Here is a 20,002-nt window from a genome sequence, read left to right as displayed (position 1 = left end):
ACAAAACTTAAAAGTTAGGGAGGTATAAAACACTCTTAAGGGAATCTAGAGTCATTGTGCTAAGAAGGACAAGAGAGGCAAAAGATTTAAAAATTCATGTATATAGGTGTCGTGGTTTAACCTGGCAGGCAGCCAAATACCACGCAGCCGCTCACTCACTCCCCCCGCCCCCCCCAGTGGGACGGGGAGAGAATCGGAAGGGTAAGAGTGAGAAAAACTCGTGGATTGAGATAAAGACAGTTTAATAGAACAGAAAAGGGAGAATAATGATAATAAATAATGATAGAATATACAAAATGAGTGATGTACAATGCAATTGCTTATCACCCGCGCTGACCGATAACCAAGTAGCGATCGGTACTTCCTGGATCACGCCTACCATTCATATACTGAGCATGACGTCATATGGTATGGAATACCCCATTGGCCAGCTGGGCTGGCTGTCCTGATTATGTTCCCTCCCATCTTGTGTACCTAGCTCAGTCAGTAGACACGGGAGCTGTCCTTGGACTGGGAGGGCACTTAGCAACAACTGAAAACATCAGTGTGTTATCAACATTCTCCTCATACTAAATCCAAAACACAGCACTAGGAAGAAATTTAACCCTATCCCAGCCGAAACCAGGACAATAGGAGACAAAGAATGCAAAGTCCATTTATAGATGGAGGTGGTAAAATGCTGATGTAGGGAAGAGATGAGTATTCATAACCATTTCTCTTCTGTATCTGAAAATAAATTGGATGATGTGCCAGTATCACCTGAGGATGACATACTGCCTTCTCATCCACTAAGGAGAATAATAATTAACAATGTTTAAAGGTAAACACTTTAGACAGAAGGCTTGGACAATTTGTACACAGTCTAATACCACTGGGTATGTCTTTCTTGCTAGCATTAATATTTAATAAATGTGGAAGATTATAACACTTCAGAGAGCTATTTGAAGTAGACAAGCGTAGCATGGGTAACTTGTTAAACTGAGTTCAGCCTCAGGCACTGTAACAGAAAGGCCTGATATTGGATTTGATTAAACAAAACAGTAATACAGCAAATTCCATGTTTTTCTATGGAAAACAGGTCTTGTTCGATCAGCTTATAGCTTTGCTTGCTCAAGGTAACTGCATAATAAATATTTGAATGGCATTCATCCCATGATATTCCAATTTTAAAAGGACACTAAAACAATATCAGTAAATCAAGTGTGTATTAAACAAATTCAAAGCTGGATAACTTACGTCTCAGAGAAAATCACCTTGAATAGTGGTATTTCTAGAGGATTTGTTGGAGTATATACTAGATTGACAGAAGCATTGGGTAAGGCTTTAATACCGGGAAATAAATAAAGTTATCATTGTTAAAAAATTGTTGACTATAAGATTATAAAGATTATAAGGAGAGTAAATAAGGGTAAGAACTGGATTTAATGACCGCGCTTTGTATTATTTCAGCATATTTTATTTTAATACAGATAATTTCTCTATTCCAAAGGAAAACAGGTATGAAAAAAAATAAGCTGAACTTGTTTTGGAAAAAATCTGAATGTCGCAGCTGATAAAAACTTAGAAGAAACTACTAGTGAGTGATGTCATGGTAAAACAGCTGTAGATGTTTTTTTGGAATCAGTAAACATGAGCAGTGGGTAGGAGAAAATGGGAGGTGTATGTCTGGTTGTAGAATACTGTGTGTTGTACACAGTTCTGTAGTTGTGTTTTGAAAAAGGAATTAAGGAATAAGGAACAACAGAAAAAATATCCATCAGAATGTCATAAAATGTGTTGATGTGAGAGGCCTTTACCACAGTACATCTGGATCATCAAGGAAAGTAATTCAATTAGAGAGAACGACAGCTCCCTGAGGGGGAAAGGCAGAGTACTCAACCCAGCTGAGATGGACCAAAAGGAAGAACCAATGTCTGCAGTTTGAAATAGATACATTCAGGTAGGCAGTAGGGGGAATTTTTGTCGTCTTTGATGGAGGGTGATGAGTTGTTGGGGGAAGCTATGAAAGGAAGTGGTGTTTTTTTCCAATACTCCCTGTCCTGCTGTTTTTGGCTTAAGACTAAAAGACTGTTTAAAAAATATGTTTTAGTCAGTCAGTTTAGGTATTAATACCCCTAATTATTAGACTCCATACAAGGTCAGCAAGGTTAAATTTAATGGTTCATCTTATAAAGGGAGTGAGCTGTATGTTGAAATGTTCTGTATCTGCATCAATACATGAAACAGAAGTAACACCTTATGCTATTGACTCCTCTTGTCTGCTTCTACAGGGATGATAGGACACTATATCAATATTTGGAAAATGAGAAGAACTGAGTGTAATAGTTTCTTGGGGTTCTCACAAAATGTAGTCCTCTCTCATCATTACCTAGTGTTGTTTGAAATTTTCTTGTCTGGAGTCAGTAGCACACAGGTTACAAGCCAGCCTGAGGGACATGCCATAAAATGTACGTATTCGCCTCTGAGCATTGCTGTCAATTCCTTCTGCTTGATTGTAGTTTAATGTCTTGCATGTAATAAGTGCTAAAGGTATTTTGAGCATTTTCTTCTTTCTATTCTGCTTGAAGCAAAACATTATGAGCACAAAAAATTCTATAGTGGTGAGTGACTCATCCTTTAGCCAGAGTTAACTTAATCAACAATGTCTAAATAGTGAAGATGCTGCACATTGATTTCAGTAAAAGCAGAGCTTTCAAATCTACCTTCCCATCCCCTGTTAAAAAAAGAGTAAAGGAAATTGCTTTCCTGCTTTGACTAAAATGGTCAAATGCTAAACAAGAATTTGGTGCAGATTTGCATTTATTTTATTTGTTATCTTGAAACATAAGAAAAAGCAGTTGTAACTTTCCTGAATGATCTCATTTCCTATGCTAGCTACAGTTTATTCAATACTACTAATGGTAGGCAAGAAAATGAAATGCTTTGGTAAATTTTAAGTCATCAAAAATTCAAGGTTCAGAGGGTTGATGATAGAATCCTCATGTTTTAGAGCATAGCTAATCAGCTAATGCAAATTTCTTCATGTTAACAATAAACATAATCTTTCTTCTTGCAGTCTCACTGTTTCACAAATACCTTTTCAAAATTGCTTCAAGGATGAAGGTAATTGTTTTTGTAAGGTATAGGAGGTGTATGTTGAGAAATGCACAGGAAGTAGTAGGGGACTGACGTTATCAGTTTAACTGCAGACATTTTGGTATTGATATTTTTGCTCGCCTGCTTGGCAAGTTAGGAGTAATTTAGCAAGTATATTAAGTGACATTGCTGTCAAGTGGTACTATATGCTTATTCATGGTTTTCAGCATGTCAGTACTTAGTGTGGTAGCTACTCTCCAGAGTGTCCAAAATGTGTGCTTGTGTAATCAAAATGGTAGAAACCAAAACATGGCAATGAGATTTGGACAGCTGGAAAGCAAATGACCTAGGTAATGTGAACAGGGCTTCACACTGGCTAGTGTCTTACTAATTTTACTTTTACTGTTTTGTTAAATTTCTGTAGGTTTTGAGGAAGAATTGGAATTGTGTAGATGACTCGTAGAAGAGTTGGATTCATTGTGACTGAAGTACTAGAGGGAAAGAAGGTATACCTCATTCTGTTTCTAAATTGAATCATAGTTTTATAATCACAGGTTCATCAGGAGCAAGAAAAGCAGAAGTATTTTTCATAGAGCTTTGAACACCGTAGTGCTCAGAGAGCGTGTTTCTTACTGTTTGGTAACCGGTTTGCATCATAGGCTTTGAAATTTAAAGCTTTTTTCAGTCATTTCTTTCGCATCACAATCGTAAACTGACCCCATCTGAGAATGTAGATTTTCATCTTGGACGCAGTTACTCTGCAGGTGTTGAGTGGGTACTACTGATTTTATGTCTATTGTCTGTATTACTGTGCAATGTTTTACTTGCCACAAAAGTCACAAGGCAATTCTTTTGTTAATAAATGGCTAATTGCCCTGGAATGCAGTTGGAAACTTGTTTGAAATCAGACAGAAAAAGGTGTGCATTTGGAGAGGAAAAACGTGGGGAGAAGAAATCACTTTGTGGCTCTTTTGATGCAAATGAAGATATTGCTCCAATAACACTAAGGAGGCTTGAACCTGAAATATGGTGCAGACTCTCAGGGATGCAAAGACTTGCTAAATAAATTGGAGGCCAGTTTTATCTGCTATATCTTGGAAATAATAATTTTACACAGCTCTGCTTCCATCATCCATTTCCAATCTGTGGAATGATTGATTTGTCATTGTTCCAGTCCCAACAAGATTGTTCATATTGGCAGAGTATTTCCCAGTAGTAAACACAGCTTTAGGCATGTATGAAATGAAGCACCTATCCCTGAAGAAAGTGAGAGAAGTCCCATCAGTACTATAAGCTAAAAAGAAAATGATTGGCCCAAATAAAAGGCCTGTGTTACAAGTCCCCATAAAAACAGTGAGCATTCCTATTTTAGTACCACTGAAGTCCCATACCACACCAATGAGGGCAAATTAAGTAAAAAGGCAGTATGTGCAGTAGATGCCACTTGTAGAAGAAAATCCTATAGGAATATCTAATGCTTCTTTGAAATGCTATCAAGCCAACAGCTGATTGCAACTGTAGTTACAACTTTGGGCTCACCAAAATGGTCCACTGCTTGCTGACATTTTGGATGCTTCTTCTGTCAGATATCCTGTTTTCTTGCAGTAACGTAAAGCACGACAATGCATTCAGGCTGTGTCTTCTGTTTTAGGATGTTCAGATGGGAAACTCAGTGTTGAATATGGGACCAATAAAAGATGTCCCTTGTCCTTTTTCTGGTCTTTCCTGGAATGTCTGGTATGAATATTTTTACTTTTCTCTTTGTGGATGATCAGAAGTTGTACTAAGGAGGGCGGCATGATTCCTCATACCGTTGCTTCTAGTTCAACCCAAACACTCTTTAAGAATTGGGGGAAAAAAACAGTTTAAGATTAATGTCCTCTTACTGCTAACACATGGTAGTGGATATGAAAGGGTCAGGAAAATGGATGAAATGGAAACTTTCAGTTCTTCTGAAGGCTCCAGGGTAGGGAGGTGACCTAGGTGCACTGTGGAACCGAGTGGTACCATGATAGGAGGGAGGTGGGCTGCTTGTAACAGAAGAGTGAGGGGAGTCATAGAGAACATATTAGTCATTGCTGCAGTTACTAATGTGTGTCTGTTACAGTGGTGTTTTCCTCAGGTGTGTGCTTTTGGTACTTCAATAAATACCTGAGTTAGAATCAGACTGCCAGGATACATAGTGGTGGGCCCTGGCACATGACATTAAGAACAGATGTTCAGGTTACACCGTTGTTCAGATCACATCAGATGATGAAAAGCTGAACAATTATGAGCTGCGGGTGGGACTTTAAATGGTTGCTTTGATTAAGAAGAATCCATGGACAGAGTAAGTAGCTAAAAAATTAGTTTCCTACAGGAGCCATATGTCCTTTCCTGCAGAAGCTGGACAGGCTGTACAAGCAATGAGGTAAGCTTAGGGAAGGGAAAGGAGCCTCTTGTAGGAAGCTCTGCAGTAGTGATTTGGCTATTTCAGCCTTTGCCATGGGGACCTAGGTTAGGTTTTTCACAGATGATTGGCACCTGCTGCATGTGCTTGACAGAGACCTGTAAATTGCAGGAGGACCCCTGAGCTATGCTTTCAACATGTAGCTTTATAGAACACTAAGTACTTTCTGAAATAAGGTTTTAGTTGTCTTATATTGAGCATTCACATAAAATGGAACATTTTGACCTTGTTATTTCAGTAAAAGGTGAAATGCAGTACCGATCACCTCACTGTACTGGAATGTTTCAAAGATGTGCTGGTTGCTGTTTGCAAAGTGCTTGGCAACCTAGAAAATCTGGACAATAAATGCAAATATGTTCAGCTGTGTTTTGTTGTATATCTGTAACTGTTAATAGTGAGTCTGTGGCTGTGCTTGAGTATTCAGGATGCCCACACAGAATCCTCTAAAAGTAATCCTCTCTTTCAAAATACTTATTTTATAAACAGATAGATCAGGACTTTGCTGTAAAAGATTTTGCTCTTAATAGGCTATAAAATCAGCTATTCCCAGAGACTGCTGACTCTTCTCATTACCTTGTTTAAATCAAGGATTCTTTTGCAACTAGGAACTTTATTTTTTTGAAGGGGAGATTCACAGAGGTGATGGTAACAAAGACTAGTTCAACTAAGAACATACATACAATACGGCTTAATTAATGTGTAAAGCTCACAGAGATAATCAATCCTTCCGACTGCTGTATCATTAAGATTAGAGGCTGAAAAATCTTTCTTCCTGAAGGTTCTCAAGACAAAAATAAATCTGTGAGCTTTACATCTTTCGTTTTTCATTTTTATTTCCATTCAGTTCTACTGATTGAGCACAAACTATAGGAACCCCAAGTGTGTGCACGCAAATGAAAAAATGAAGTACCTTTTTTATAAGCCTCAGAAGCCTCAGAGGGACTGTATTACTTTCACTCAGCAAAAACTACTTTAAAAAAAAAGATAAAACCATATTTGATAGCTGCTGAAAGAGGGAATAATCCAGATACAGACATTATGGCACAACATGCCATGCAGTTTCAATCTGCTACACTTTAGTAGCACATCAGTCACAATGAGCCCATTGTGAAAGGTTTTCTCCTCTTTGTATGTTTTTTAGGAGACCCCTGGAGGCAGTGGGAAATATGTATATTTTTGTGTGAGGGTAAGCAAACAAACTGTCTTTGGGATAATCTGAACAGTTGTTGATTGATAATCCTTATATGGAGTCTAAAATGGAGCTTTCCCAGCTGTGCTTGATGAGACTTGTCATCTCATCTAATGCTGATAGCTCCTGAAAGACTGTTCCAGATCTCAACAGTTCTGAAACACGAGATGGGTGGAGCAGACCATAGCAAGTGCCCACTTCACAGAGACCCCATTCAGGCATTGGGTATCAGCATTTGCCAGCAGACAGCAGTTGGAGTCAAGTCAGAGACAGACAATGACAGATTTAGCATCTCGCTCCAGTTGTAAATGCAGCCCAGTGCACATGCACAGACTTGTAGTATGAAGAGCATGCCAAGGAGCTGCCAGCGCCTCCCCACTATAAACAGCACCTGTGCTGCCAAATGGTTATGCTGCTCCACGGCCAGCCCCTTCCACGGTGCCTCCAATTTACGAAGCCGATTCCCAGGGCCTGGCCCTGCTTTCTCTGGGGGTGAGGGGGTGGTAGAATTAAAAATCAAGGTCCCTGTTCCCCCTCTCATGTGAGCAATTCGCCTGACCATGTGATGCTGAACTCTCAAGTTAAGCTCTCTGTTCAGTAAATAAAAGCCATGATTCAAGTGGTGTGACTGAGAGCACGCTCTGTTGTGTGGATCAGCCTCCAGAGGCTGCCTTACCTAAAGCTTAGGTTAAAGGTTTTTCTAGCCTTATCTGTCTGCTACTCTGAATTTCCTTCAATCAAATCTGGCACGTGATGCAGGACTGAGAAGTTGCTCATACCCCTCAAGTGCAAAGACCTGCATTTTTCTCATGTGGCTTTTTTTCTGAGATAAGCCAAACTCATTTACAAACAACAGAGTCTTTTTTCCCATTTTTGCCATTTCCCTTTTTGCCAAAACTCACTTTTTCTCAATATTCTACAGAAGCGTTAGGATAATTTCCATGTCCTGTGGTTGCGTGAGATGTTCTGTACTATTTCCTGTATCCTTAGAGTAGTGAACAAGAAACGGCAATGGGCATTTCTTCCATTCCCTTCCCACACTGCTGTGGGAACAAATACCCATCAGAAAAAAGCCTGCCAAAGTTGCCTTTATGCCAGCTGAAGCTGCTGAAGATATAGTCTGCCCAAGACCCTATATGTGTTGCCTTCCCAGGCCGAAGCATGACTATGAATTTCAAATGGCCTTTGCACGTGGATTTACTGTGCACTAGAAGTCTATTAAGACTTCAAATCCAGATATAGGCCTCCAGCAGTGAGTTAACCAAGCCCCCAAACCTCTAATTATTTACAAATAAGCTATTGCTTCAAAAAAGCTGTAAGAAGAAATACCATATGCTAAATGCTGCGTATGTGTTTTGTACTTTACAGTCTTATAGTGGCATTAAGGGAAAGTGCTGGGTAACCTTAATGAATGGGAATACTGTGAATTATTTTACTAAAAATACTGAGAAAATTACAGAGGTTTTTAGATTTAATCTGTTTTTTTTTTTTCTTTAGTGACTCATATGCTTAATTTGTTCTTGATCATAACATAGAAAAAATTAATATTGAAATACAAAGGATCAGTATTTCATGGTTTAAATGAGTCAGCATCTGAAACAGTTATCACAATGTTATCTGAAATATTATTGTATTTCCCTGAAGTCTCAGGGAAGATGTGCCTGGAGTCTCTCTGTGAACTAAGTAATAACTTCATTGGCAGGAAGGCTACTGCTTATAACATAAACCCAACAATCTTCTCTAGCCCAGGGACTTCTCATGCAGACGTACATCTGTAGGTGGAAAAATCTGACTATTGACTTTATAACAGTGACCATTGTGAGCCTGCAGGAAGGTTTTTGCAGGAACTGCAATCTCACAGTTTGGCCTTCACTGTTGGTGCCATTTCCTATCTTTACACCCTGAGTGCCAGGTCTGTTTGCCTATCAGATATCCCAGACTGACTGGTCAGGACACCACAGAGCTCACTTGTTTCTTCAGTTTCTAGAGCAGTGTCCCGGCCAAACAGGAGAGTGGGCAGAGCAAGGCGGTCCCCATCCTCCCCACCTGCACAAGCAAACCCTTAGTCAGGCCTTGCATAGCGTGAGTTGTTAAGCTGGTTTGAATTAGAAGTCATTACACTGAGTGGTGCGATTTGTATGGTGGAAGCGGCTGGGTACCAGTTTTGAGCCCCCTTTCATCCTGTTGCAGATACAGGATCAGGACAAGCTGATAGGTAGCTTCTGCTTCTCTTCCAGTGGCTCTAAGCCCTAGATTTTTTGAAGGAACAAAAAGTGGTGTTAAAGTAACATGTGTTACCCTAGCAGCTATTCTCTGACTTTCCCGAGGGAGAGTGAGTAGTTTAGTAAGGAGTTTCTCAGTGCTGAGTCCTGTCTGTCTTTTGAAGAACGTGGATGTAAGGTATCTGTTAAAATCTGGATTTCTGTTGTTTGTGTTCCTTGACATGCTGTTCAAACATCACCTTAGACTATTTTTTTTTTTTAAAGAGGAACCGAAGATTGATGAATTTTTCAAGTAAATAACATCTTATTTTATATTAAATTTGACCTTTAAACCATGTCTTTGCATTAATGAACTACATTAGATTAGTGAAATAAGTTGTTGAATTTTGGGAAAGTTAAAGCATGGAGAATTATTCTGAGATCACACCCTCCTGCCTGTCTACCTTTCTATAAGCCAATCGTACATGTTGCAACGGCTTCAAAAACACCTAACTTGCTTTGGCTTTTGTGTGTTATGTTTTTTTTGACATACCACTTCTGGGTTGAAAATGAATTTAAATTGTAGATACTGTTGATGAATCAGTGACCATCTTCCTAAGGTTTTTGGTTTTTTCCCCCTCTACCTGTCTTTCCACAGGGGCTGTTGAACCCCACTATTCTATTTTCATCACCAAGCAGAAATAGCTCTGTAGCAATGTGTAACATCTTTCCCAGAACAATCTCCCAGAGAGCCTGTGTGGGTAGGTGAAATATTTTTTGAGATATTCTTAAGTTCCTGATAATTGTGTTACTGCCAACTGGCTCCCCTCTAAAAATATTTTCAACATATTTTTCAATTCAAGGTTCAGTATTTTTAAGTGTCAGAAAAGGTCATGTGTGTTGCATGATCATATTAACTGGCATGACAGAACAAAAAAGTGGTCTTTTCACTAAGAATCCCAGTAAAGAATGTGTTAGACATATTTTTTAAAAAAGGAAAAACAAAAGACATTTTATGAAGAGTGGTAACTGTTTGCCATCCATAACACATCTGTGATGAGCTGCCTACAGATTGCCGCTCCAAGTAGACAGAGTCCTTGTTTATAGCATCTCCTGTTCAAACATCTGATGTTTTCAGATATTTTTGGAGGCAAGTAGCTCTCTTTTCCTGTGCCCAGAAACCATGAGGACTTGAAGAGTTTTCCAGCTATAGTGTCTCCCAGTGAATGTTGTCATCCAGGTTGTTCTGGGCAAATGGAAGATAAAGGGAAAAAACTTTTGCCTGTGTGGTATGAAGCCAACTGTAGCAAAATATGGTGCTGTGACCCGCGGAGGAACCACAGAATTGGCCCTTCCCTGGCTCTGAAGCTCTGTTGTAGACCTTGGAAGACATTTCTGTATGAACTCTTACTAATTCCTCTGCCTTCACCATTAACGGTATTCTTCCTGCAGCAGAGTTTCATGTTTAAAAAAATCTGTGAGTACTGCTTTATGGGAGGCCATTTTACAGGTGCACGTGTTCAGTGTCCCTTGTGTGACATCTGAATGTCCTTTATTAACTAGAATCATGTCTTAATGCATTATCTAACAGGCAGCAAATAGCATTTGCTCCCAAGAGGCTGTTACATTCAGCCAGCTTGTATGTAATGATCAAGGTGACCATTAGCTTAGGATTCTGCTCATTGCTCTGCATTGATGAATACAAACTGCCTGCGTTCCTCAGGAACATTGCAATTATTTGGGAATTGAATATTGTTTATATAAGGAACTGTTGTAAAACCTGGAGATGAGAAACTCAATCATCTGAGTTTTTTACCAGTTTTTTACCAGTCAGGCCAGCTAACCGGGGAAATGAGTCAGAAAAATAAAATGAGGAAAAGGAGACAGCAAATTGGAGCAATGACAATACCTCCTCTTGGTGCAAATAGTTTTATGAAGACCGCTGTCCAAACTCGGTCTCTGCCCAACTTAATCTGTATATTGCTTTTTATAGTGATGAAAGACAAAAGCTAGATCCTAAATCAAGAAAACATCCTAATTCACAATATGTCATAAGACTAGGTTTGTATGTAACTTATTCAAAAGGACTGAAACATATTCTTACACTTAAATAAATATCTAAGTTGTGCTCTCAATTGGAATGATCATAAGCATATGCTGAACTGTTTTCACTAATTGCGTAGTCAGTTGTTGGCCCAGGGTATGCAGCGAAATCATTAAAGTTATCTAGAGCATACGGTTGATCACGCTTATCCTTTTCAGTGAGCAAACCAGTATTACATGCAAAGTGAAAGAGAAATAAATTTGACAGGAAGAAAGAATTCCACCTTCTGCTTGTGGAATATAATGAAAAAAAATCCATAAAGTCTCATATTTCACAAAGCAGAGGACCATGCTCTACCTTGTTAATTTTGGTGTAGATGTCACTTCCACCATGTAAAGTGACTTCTAAGCCGTGACCGATTTAGAGAAGTATCATGTCATTCTTGTATGAGAAGCTGCTATTTACTTATCCAAGTTGAGGTAGGAAAATTGTTGCAGCCTACCTCACTTTTGGATGCTGCCTGTGTGAGATGGAAGTCATCATTACTATTTTCAAGATTTAACAATAAGATTCATCGTGGTTACAGCAAGAAGTAGATTATTAGATCCTGGGTTTGCTTTCCTTTTACCTGAGGCCAAATCACAGGTCTCTAAGAACAGACGTGAGTGTGTGTGTATGCAGAGAAGGGCTCAAATCCCTCATTTGTTAGTTCTCTGTCCTTATTGATTCTGTCTGATTTTTATGAGGAAACAACATGACAAAAACTCGATAAAGTTTCACTGTTTGGATTCAGGATGGCTGTGAAGACTTTACAATTATACCTTGTCTTTATTTGCATATTCATGCAAAGTAACCCCAACTAATAGACTTCCAGGTTCATTTTGTCTTGACTGCCAAAGAGGTTGCCTTCTTGCCTACTACATAATCTCAGGGTCTGAATCTGCAGCCATCACAGACCTAAATCGCTATTGACCAAGAGCCTAACGCAGTGCTGTGTGGTGGGCATGGTTTGCTATGGGCATGCTGTGAGGGAAGTCTGGGGAGTACCAGGTGCTGCAGAGTGCTTCCCCACCCTGCCTCGGCTGGTGGGAGCTCCAGCCTCACCACTACTCATATTTGCATTTCACAATTATTATTTCAGAAAGGTTTTTTTTTAAAAATGTGACATATAATCATGAATCAAAGTTAAATTTGGAATGTGTCCAGCCATCCTGCACAGAAAAAAGATGTGTTTTAAGCAGAAAAAGCTTTTAAAAAAGCCCTGAAGAGAACAGTCTTTTTATTTTTATATCTGTATCTATATACATATGCAGTGTATGTGGTGGTATCTCCCTCCCTATATATGTGCGTATATATGTGCATATGTGATTTTTATACATATGTAAGTATGTATGTGTATATGTCCACGTGAACAGTTGAGAAAGAACAGACCTGGGGGCGAAAGCAGGCAAAAAGCAGTCAAAGACCAAACATCTTTGTTCAGGGGTTGTTTGTAGTTTTCCATTTTGGCTATTTGTTATTAGCTTTGCTAACTAGTTTATGCCTCTCAACTTTTAGGTGATGCCTCAGTGATTAATGTGGAATAGAATATAGAGTCACCAGGAACCAGATTTAAGTTGATCCATGTAGACTAAAAGATTATGTAACAAAATATTCCTATTAAGAAGGGTGTTTATTCTCATGACTTGACGGGGACCTCCACCCATCCCATCCCAATCCACTTTTTATTTCTGTGCAAAACTAGAGGTTTTAAATGCTAAGTAAAAGGAAACATTAAAAGAAAAGAAAGAAAGAAACAGCCCAAAGCAGTCCGGATGAGTGCTTTCCTAATTTTCCTTATCTACTCTGAGCATTTGTAGGTGTATTGCTTTGTTATTAAGAACCACTTTACAGCATATTAACATCACTTCAGATATTGGCATTGCTGATTGAGGACTCTATTGCTGCAGTGCCTGTCAAGCACAGTCTGTGGAGGGGATGCTTTTTATCTCAGTGTTCCCCATAGCATTTACATTTCTTAAACTACAGTGCAGATGTGTAGAAAACCTTATTCCACCGGTGTTTTGACATGATCAATATTGACAGTGCCTGTGGAGACAGCTTGAAGTGAATTTTGGAAATTTATCTTACAGTGATATTAATCCACAGATTAATAGGAAAAGAAATAGCATGTTAAAGAGGGGATGTTGTCAGGTATCCAGAGGGCAACTTCAGCTGGAAGAGTGATCATTACCTATGAGATGAGAGCCCAAGAGGTGGTAAATCAGCATCTTGTCCATTAAATACTCTAGCTGAACGTTTGATGATAGTGAAAAACCTGTTCATGTGCAATTTCTGCAACGGAAAACTAGATCCCAGAGGCAAATAAAAGGCACACTTTTTCAGTGATATCTGGATGACTGTTAGTTGTAAAGAAGGAGAATTGGAAGAAAACCCACGCTTTCTCTTAGTTCTGCTCTGGACAGAAGAAACTTCTCAGTGCTGTTGACTTAGCTTGGTTAGCCTATTTGTGATAGTCTGTGTAGACTGCCAATGGAGACCTCACTGGTAACATAAAATAGCCCTGGATATAGGAAAAGCAAGTTTAAACTGGTAGTATTGCATTACTACTCTTTGCTAGCCTTGACATACAAATGGGTGTATGCAGGTTTGAATCTTTGTGGCTGGCTGGGTTTTTTGTCTTGTTGGTAATTCTGAAAATTCTGAAAATTCCCTTATGTAATAGCTTAAAAACATTTAAAACAGTCACAAAAATGTGAATGCTTTCAAGAAACTACACTCCAAAAAGGTATCCATATGAATTACAGCTCAAACAATACCAAAGTCTTCTAATCTTGATGCTATTTTTATTCACAATTAGTACGAAAGTATCGCTTCAGTCAGGAAAATATGAAGTCTAACTGAAGATATTTTCAGGCAGCCTTTTGCAGATATTCTTAATCTTGCAGTGAGCAAGGCAAAGCAATCGAGGAGTAGGGGGAGGAACAATTTTAGGTAACTTGCAGATTGATGAAGTGCTTAAATTTTTTTTCCTTAATGTGCCCCAGGATTAAGCCAGCAGGCCAAACAGTCAACTTTCATTCATGATAGAAGTAAAGGAGAAGGAAAAAGAATGAGAAAATCAAACTGTAGTTAGATCTAGAAGATAATATCAAAAGTTTTGTTAATTTTGATTTCTCTGAGGTCGCTCACCATCTTCTCGAAAATTATTTTTGAGGAGGAAACAAAGGACGATGCAATGTCTTTTGAAGTCAGAGTGCCTTTTTTCTTCTTGTGATGAAGTCTGACAGGCTGTCTTTGATCTCTGAAACAATCTACAATCTTGTATACCTTTGATCGCTAACATAATGGAAGTGGTATTATTTTTTATGTATGTTGAAAGTGAGTCTTAACCAGCCTAGTTAGTATGGGTGCTAACTGAGTTACAAAGAAGCTTCACCTTGCATGGAAGTAAGGGTTTACCAACAGAAGACACACATTCATTTATGTCCTGTCTCTTTAGGAATGGAAAACTGCAGTGGAGAATCACAGACCGCAGAGCTCTGTAGTGCTGCCTCCTCTTGTCGTAGAACATGTGCTTTTACAGGATTAACACAAGTAGGTTATGCCTCTCAGTTTGTATAAGCTTTATGTTGCTGCTTCATGTTTCTGGAGAGCCTACTGGTGCCTGCCAGCAAACACTTCATCAGCGCAATAGCAGGATGACAAATACCCTTTCTCTCAGTGGAGCACCTCACTGAGCGCTGGCAGACAGACATAGGAAACATGCTTAGATAGAGCTGCTTCTCCTTGCTGGGCTGTCTTAGAAGAACCAATGCTTTGTTAGAGAAACAAAGCCCAAATTTAGGCCTGACATTGCAATTCGATAAACGTTGTTTCTGAAACAAAGGGGTGGAAGTATATAGTGTCATGGTTTAATCCCAGCTGGCAACTAAGCACCACTCAGCTGCTCGCTCACTCCCTGCCGGTGGGATGGGGGAGAGAATCAGAACGGTAAAAGTGAGAAAACTTGTGGATTGAGATAAAGACAGTTTAATAGGTAAAGCAAAAGCTGCGCATGAAAGCAAAGCAAAACAAGGAATTAATTCACTACTACTTTCCTTCGTTCAGCCATCTCCAGGAAAGCAGAGCTCCATCATGTGTAATGGTTACTTGGGAAGACAAAATACCATAACCCCAAACGTCCCCCCTTCTTTCTTCTCCCCCTAGCTTTATATGCTAATCATGACATCATATGGTATGGAATATCCCTTTGATCAGTTGGGGTCAGCTGTCCCAGCCGTGTCCCCTTCCAACTTCTTGTGCACCCCCAGCCTACTGGCTGGTGGGGTGGGGTGAGAAGCAGGAAAGGCCTTGACTCTGTGTAAGCACTGCTCGGCAATAACGAAAACATCCCTGTATTATCAACACTGTTTCCAACACATATCTGAAACATAGCCCCATACTAGTTACTATGGAAAAAATTAACTCTATCTCAGCCAAAACCAGCACGGTAGCTTCATGGCATGTACTGGAAAGAATGTGCTCCATAGCCCTGCAATGGGTTCACATAGATAGAACTGTTTTAATTACAGAAATTAGCCACCAGTATCATCAGTTGTTTTAATGTAGGAGGCAAAATTTTAGGAGAACATTTTGTCCTATTTATGAGAGCATTTTGAATGCATGGCTCTCCTCTGGAAGCACAAAGTAAAAGGAGGCTGGGGAAGGAGGTCAAGTACAGCTCAGCTGCCCTTGGCAGGCCTAACTGCCAAAGCTTAACTGCCTGCATGTGCAAATACGCCACTCTTTTCTTGGTGGTGGGGTGCTGCCTATTATACAGTGATAAAGTATGACAAGAGGAAATGGGATGGCAAAACGTTAATGGGATTAAGGCTGTTTTATGAAAGTTTTATGAAACTTTGGTTTTGAACCACCATTTTCTGAGAGGGATAAATGAGATCACCACACTAAAATGATTTGCTTGCAAGTATGGCAGGCTCAAGTATAGAAAAACCATGCACTGAAGTTCAGGACTTGTTGGAGGTCTTGGTTTTCAAAAGAATAGATTTACAGTGTGACTAGTCTGAGGAGAAATAAATGTACCTGGAAAGTATAGAAAAGAGACATAGACTGAAGCTCCAGGAAGAGTTGTGACCTTCTATGCTAGGATATTGAGGCTCAGCCTGTTCTTCTATAAACTCCCCCTGTTTTTGGAGAATACCATAGCGATTTTGACATTTGCCATCAATAGTAATAGTGCACACGTACACATCTATCCTTTACAGAATGAGGAATATTGTGAATATGAAGATACACATAAATGCAGCCTTGTGATAAATGCTAATGTTTTATGAATACCCATGGAGGATTTTACCGTAATTGGGATGCTTCTGGCTAAAATATTCCTTAGACTTAGCCTTGGTTGACTTTCCAGCAGCTTCCAGCAGCTCCCTGTTGTCCTCTCATCCCAGCAGCCATGGAGCAGTTGTTGGTGATACTGGCAGTTTGTGCTGATTCAGGGTGTGTTGAACTCTGCTGATACTATAGAGACAACACCTTTGAGGGACAGCCTGCCGCAGGACACCCAGCAAAGCTCTGCTGTGGACCACCCAGACATCAGGTCCGGTCTTGGCAATCATAAGCAGCCCTGCAACTGTAGGCCCATCAATACTGAGGGAAGAGAGGATGTTTTTATGAACTACTGAGTTTTCTGTGCTACCAAGGCTATTGGTCTAGCCGAAATATTTCAGAAGAGTGTCCTCTGGAAACTGTCGGCTTTTGTGTGTAGGTGGGTTCAGGTACCAGTGAAGCCTAAACTGAAGCCTCTGTGTTTATCTTTGCAGTTGTACTCACCTTCACCACCAAAGGGATCCCATGTCCAGCCCTAAGCTAGGGAAAAACAGTGTAATTGCGGATGCTGGGGAGGAGCAAGCACAATCCCGTCCTGAGAACTGGCTTTAGCAAAGTCCCATTTGTCCTTCTGGACAGCAGTGAAGGCTGGCTTGCCTTGGGTTGGCTTTGGATCATTTTAGTTGTGAACACTGTTTTTCATGTGCCGTTAATTCTTGCTCTGGTTCTTCCTAAATGGAGGCTTTATAGTCTTATGTTTTTCACATTTTCCAATTAGTTTGTAAGGCCATTATAAGGCCTGAGGTATTTAGTAGTGAGAAATAAAAATTATCAATATAATGGCGATCATTTCTTTCATTATTCATTAAAATGTCAGTATTCTTATGATTTTCAGGAAGCTGAATTTCAGCTGAAAGAAGAGAAGTACCTTCACTTCTTTAGCCCTCAGGCAGCTGCTAGGTTGGTTACATTTGATCCTGAATCATTGACCATACCTTCACCTATTGTACAAGCAGGAGTAATGACAGAGCTTTGAAGGACAATCATGTAGGTGCTATAGATCTCAAAATCAATGGAGCGCTGCAAAAAATAATGGAAGCATAAATGTCATCATAAGGGAAGGCATTAATGTCAACTAATGGGCAGGAGACATGACTGGCTGAAATCATGTCAAACTGAGGTGCCTTGTACAGTGAGGGAGCAATGATACTTCATTCATCTTGCAGGAACAGTCTTGGCATATTATGATGCCTTGTGTAAGGGATACATCCAAAATCATACATGGGTTTTTTTTTTGTATGTGTTCATATAAAATGGGTGAATTTATGAAACAGTGCAGGGTACTGTCTTTTACTAGCTTAGAACAGACTGAATAAAACAGAGTTATGTGGCTGATGACAAAGTCTGATCTGTTGTACACAGTAGGTTCTTGCTGTTGAAAGAAAGTTTCAGTCTTTCTGCTCTGACTGCCCCCGCTGCCTTTCCGTGTCTTCCCCAGGAAGCCGTAGGTTCAGGAGCTGTAGCCTGTGCATAGTTCATGCTGGTTTGGACAGGGATCTCCCTGTGTCGGTGTGGCTGTTACCCCAGGACGGCAGTGCTCCAGAGCACTCATGTGGCACCCAGACTGGCAGCTCAGAAGCTGCCCTTTTAGGAAGGAGCCCCAGAGAGTAAGGCAATGGGATATTCTGCAGTAGGAAGCAAATCCGCCTTTTCAGGACCTTGTTTGCAAAGGCAGAATGCTTAATTGAAGCAGTTGTCTCCTGCTTGGTTTTCAGTTGGGATTTCTAATTGTAACAGCCACCATCTGATATGCTTAAAATGGATAGTCTATCTACTGGGGTTCATCTTGAAATTTTAATTCCGATCTACCCCACAAAATCCCGTATCTTGGACATCAGCCACATTCTTCTCTTGTTCTTTGGGATTTTGGGATGTATCTGAATTCTGTCAAGGACTGTGCCATTGGGCCATATCTTTATATCAGAACATCTTCTAGTTTTTCCTTGCTATAGAAGAATAATAGGCAAAGTTGCAGTAAAAAAAAAAAAAGAAAAAGAAAAAACCAAACCACATACACAAAAACCTACTCAGGAAAAAAATGAAACCAGGATTTTTTTTTGTAAGAGGAACTCCATCCTTCAATAAGTATAACTGGTCGCTTATTAACAGGTATGTGGGCTTTACTTAAAGATTTACTAGAAAATTCTCCTTGCTTTCCTGTTGGGTGGTATGCTATTAAGTGTCTTCTGTTGAGTATTGAAAAAAAGCATCAGAGGGAAGATTTTCTATTATAATGTAAACTTCAAATCAGCAGCATCAGAGATAAAACTGGATTAATATAAATCCTTCAAGGGATAAAACACATTTGCAGATTAACCCTGACCTCTGCTTAAAAACTCCCAAACTCTCTTTTCTGTATTGATTTATCTGAACAGGGCTGCCTGGCTGCACACAATGAAATGCTTCCTCTGCAGGTCAATTAGCAGGCACCTGGATAGGATTCAGACTTTTGCTAGACACAGAAAATGCCATTAGATGTTACCACAGGTGGTTGCTGCATGTTTGCTACCAATATGAATATTGCATTTAGAAACTTGGAGTAGATGGTATGAAAAACCTGACAGCTATAAATCTTGTATTTGAAGTGGACGGCTTTATTGACTGCTGCTATCTTTGAGATGAGAAAAGGGGGAATCTGTTCTAGCCTTTTGATTTAATATGAGAGAGCACTATTTAGGAATGATTGATGGTTGAAAAGTGACTTACCAAGTGCTCCACATGATTCTATTACCTTAGATAATAGGTTAAACAGGAAAGAGGGGCTTCTGAATTTAAAGGCACTAAACAGCGTTTTATTGCAAATGAGAAAAATCAGTGCAAGTATGACATGGATGTGTTCATTTATATTCTAGACCAAACTAAAAGGGCTTCCTATAAATTATTAATTTCCAGGCTAGTTGTCTGCCACCCTGAACACGACCTGTCTGGGTCATGCTAAATTTCATGCTTTTTCATGTCCTGAAAAGAGATATTCTGAGTCCGTTCTGAAGCCGCTCCATGTCCACCCACCCCAGAAATTTACTGTTGCCATAGAAAAGACTGAGATGGCATCAACCTGCTTACTACCGTGTGTTGGTTTGCATCTGTCTTGCACCCAGTGGAATTGTAATTAGGAAGGTCACTAGATTTTTTCTTAATGTCAGGAAGTTTCTTATGAATTGAGGATAAAATTTTGCCTCCATTGAGACAAAAAGAAAAAATTCTTTTGCTTTTTGTGGAGTTAGCATTTTTCTTGAACTTTTCCACATGTCTACATTTAGCTTATGCTCCAAAACACATAGAGAACAGATGGGAAAATCGTTCAACCTGCCTGTATCTCAGGTTTCTGATCTATACAACTGGGTGGATAATATACACATCAGGTATATTAAGACAATATGTTAAACTCTTTGACAGCTTTGAGTTGATATATAATCAATATGAAGTTATTAGACATTGTATTATTAATAAAACTTTTTAAACATACAGTGGTATTGTATTATTGACCATAAACATGTCTTTTAACTCAGAGTTTATCAAATAAACATTGTTAAGGGATGATCCCTGGTGCTCGGATAGTGAAAGATCCCATCATTGAAATATATTGAGGATTCAGCTGACTGCAGTAGTTGACTGCAATAGCTGCAAGGCCTACCTACCTTTTAAATGCTTGT

General features: G+C 39.5%; 1 long non-coding RNA gene across 1 annotated transcript in view; it reads left to right on the top strand.

Moving 5' to 3' along the window:
• The window catches only part of LOC142075519 (uncharacterized), a 31,975-nt gene extending 14,816 nt beyond the window's left edge, over positions 1 to 17,159 (top strand). Inside the window, exons 2-4 of the long non-coding RNA XR_012670901.1 lie at positions 3,500 to 3,581; positions 4,727 to 4,812; positions 16,784 to 17,159. This is a non-coding gene — a long non-coding RNA (uncharacterized LOC142075519). The remainder of the gene's footprint in view (positions 1 to 3,499; positions 3,582 to 4,726; positions 4,813 to 16,783) is intronic.
• Positions 17,160 to 20,002: the final 2,843 nt, after the last annotated feature.

Source organism: Calonectris borealis, chromosome Z (assembly GCF_964195595.1).
Source record: "Calonectris borealis chromosome Z, bCalBor7.hap1.2, whole genome shotgun sequence".
NCBI classification, from domain to species: Eukaryota; Metazoa; Chordata; class Aves; order Procellariiformes; family Procellariidae; genus Calonectris; species Calonectris borealis.
This window is presented reverse-complemented; position numbering and strand designations above follow the sequence as displayed.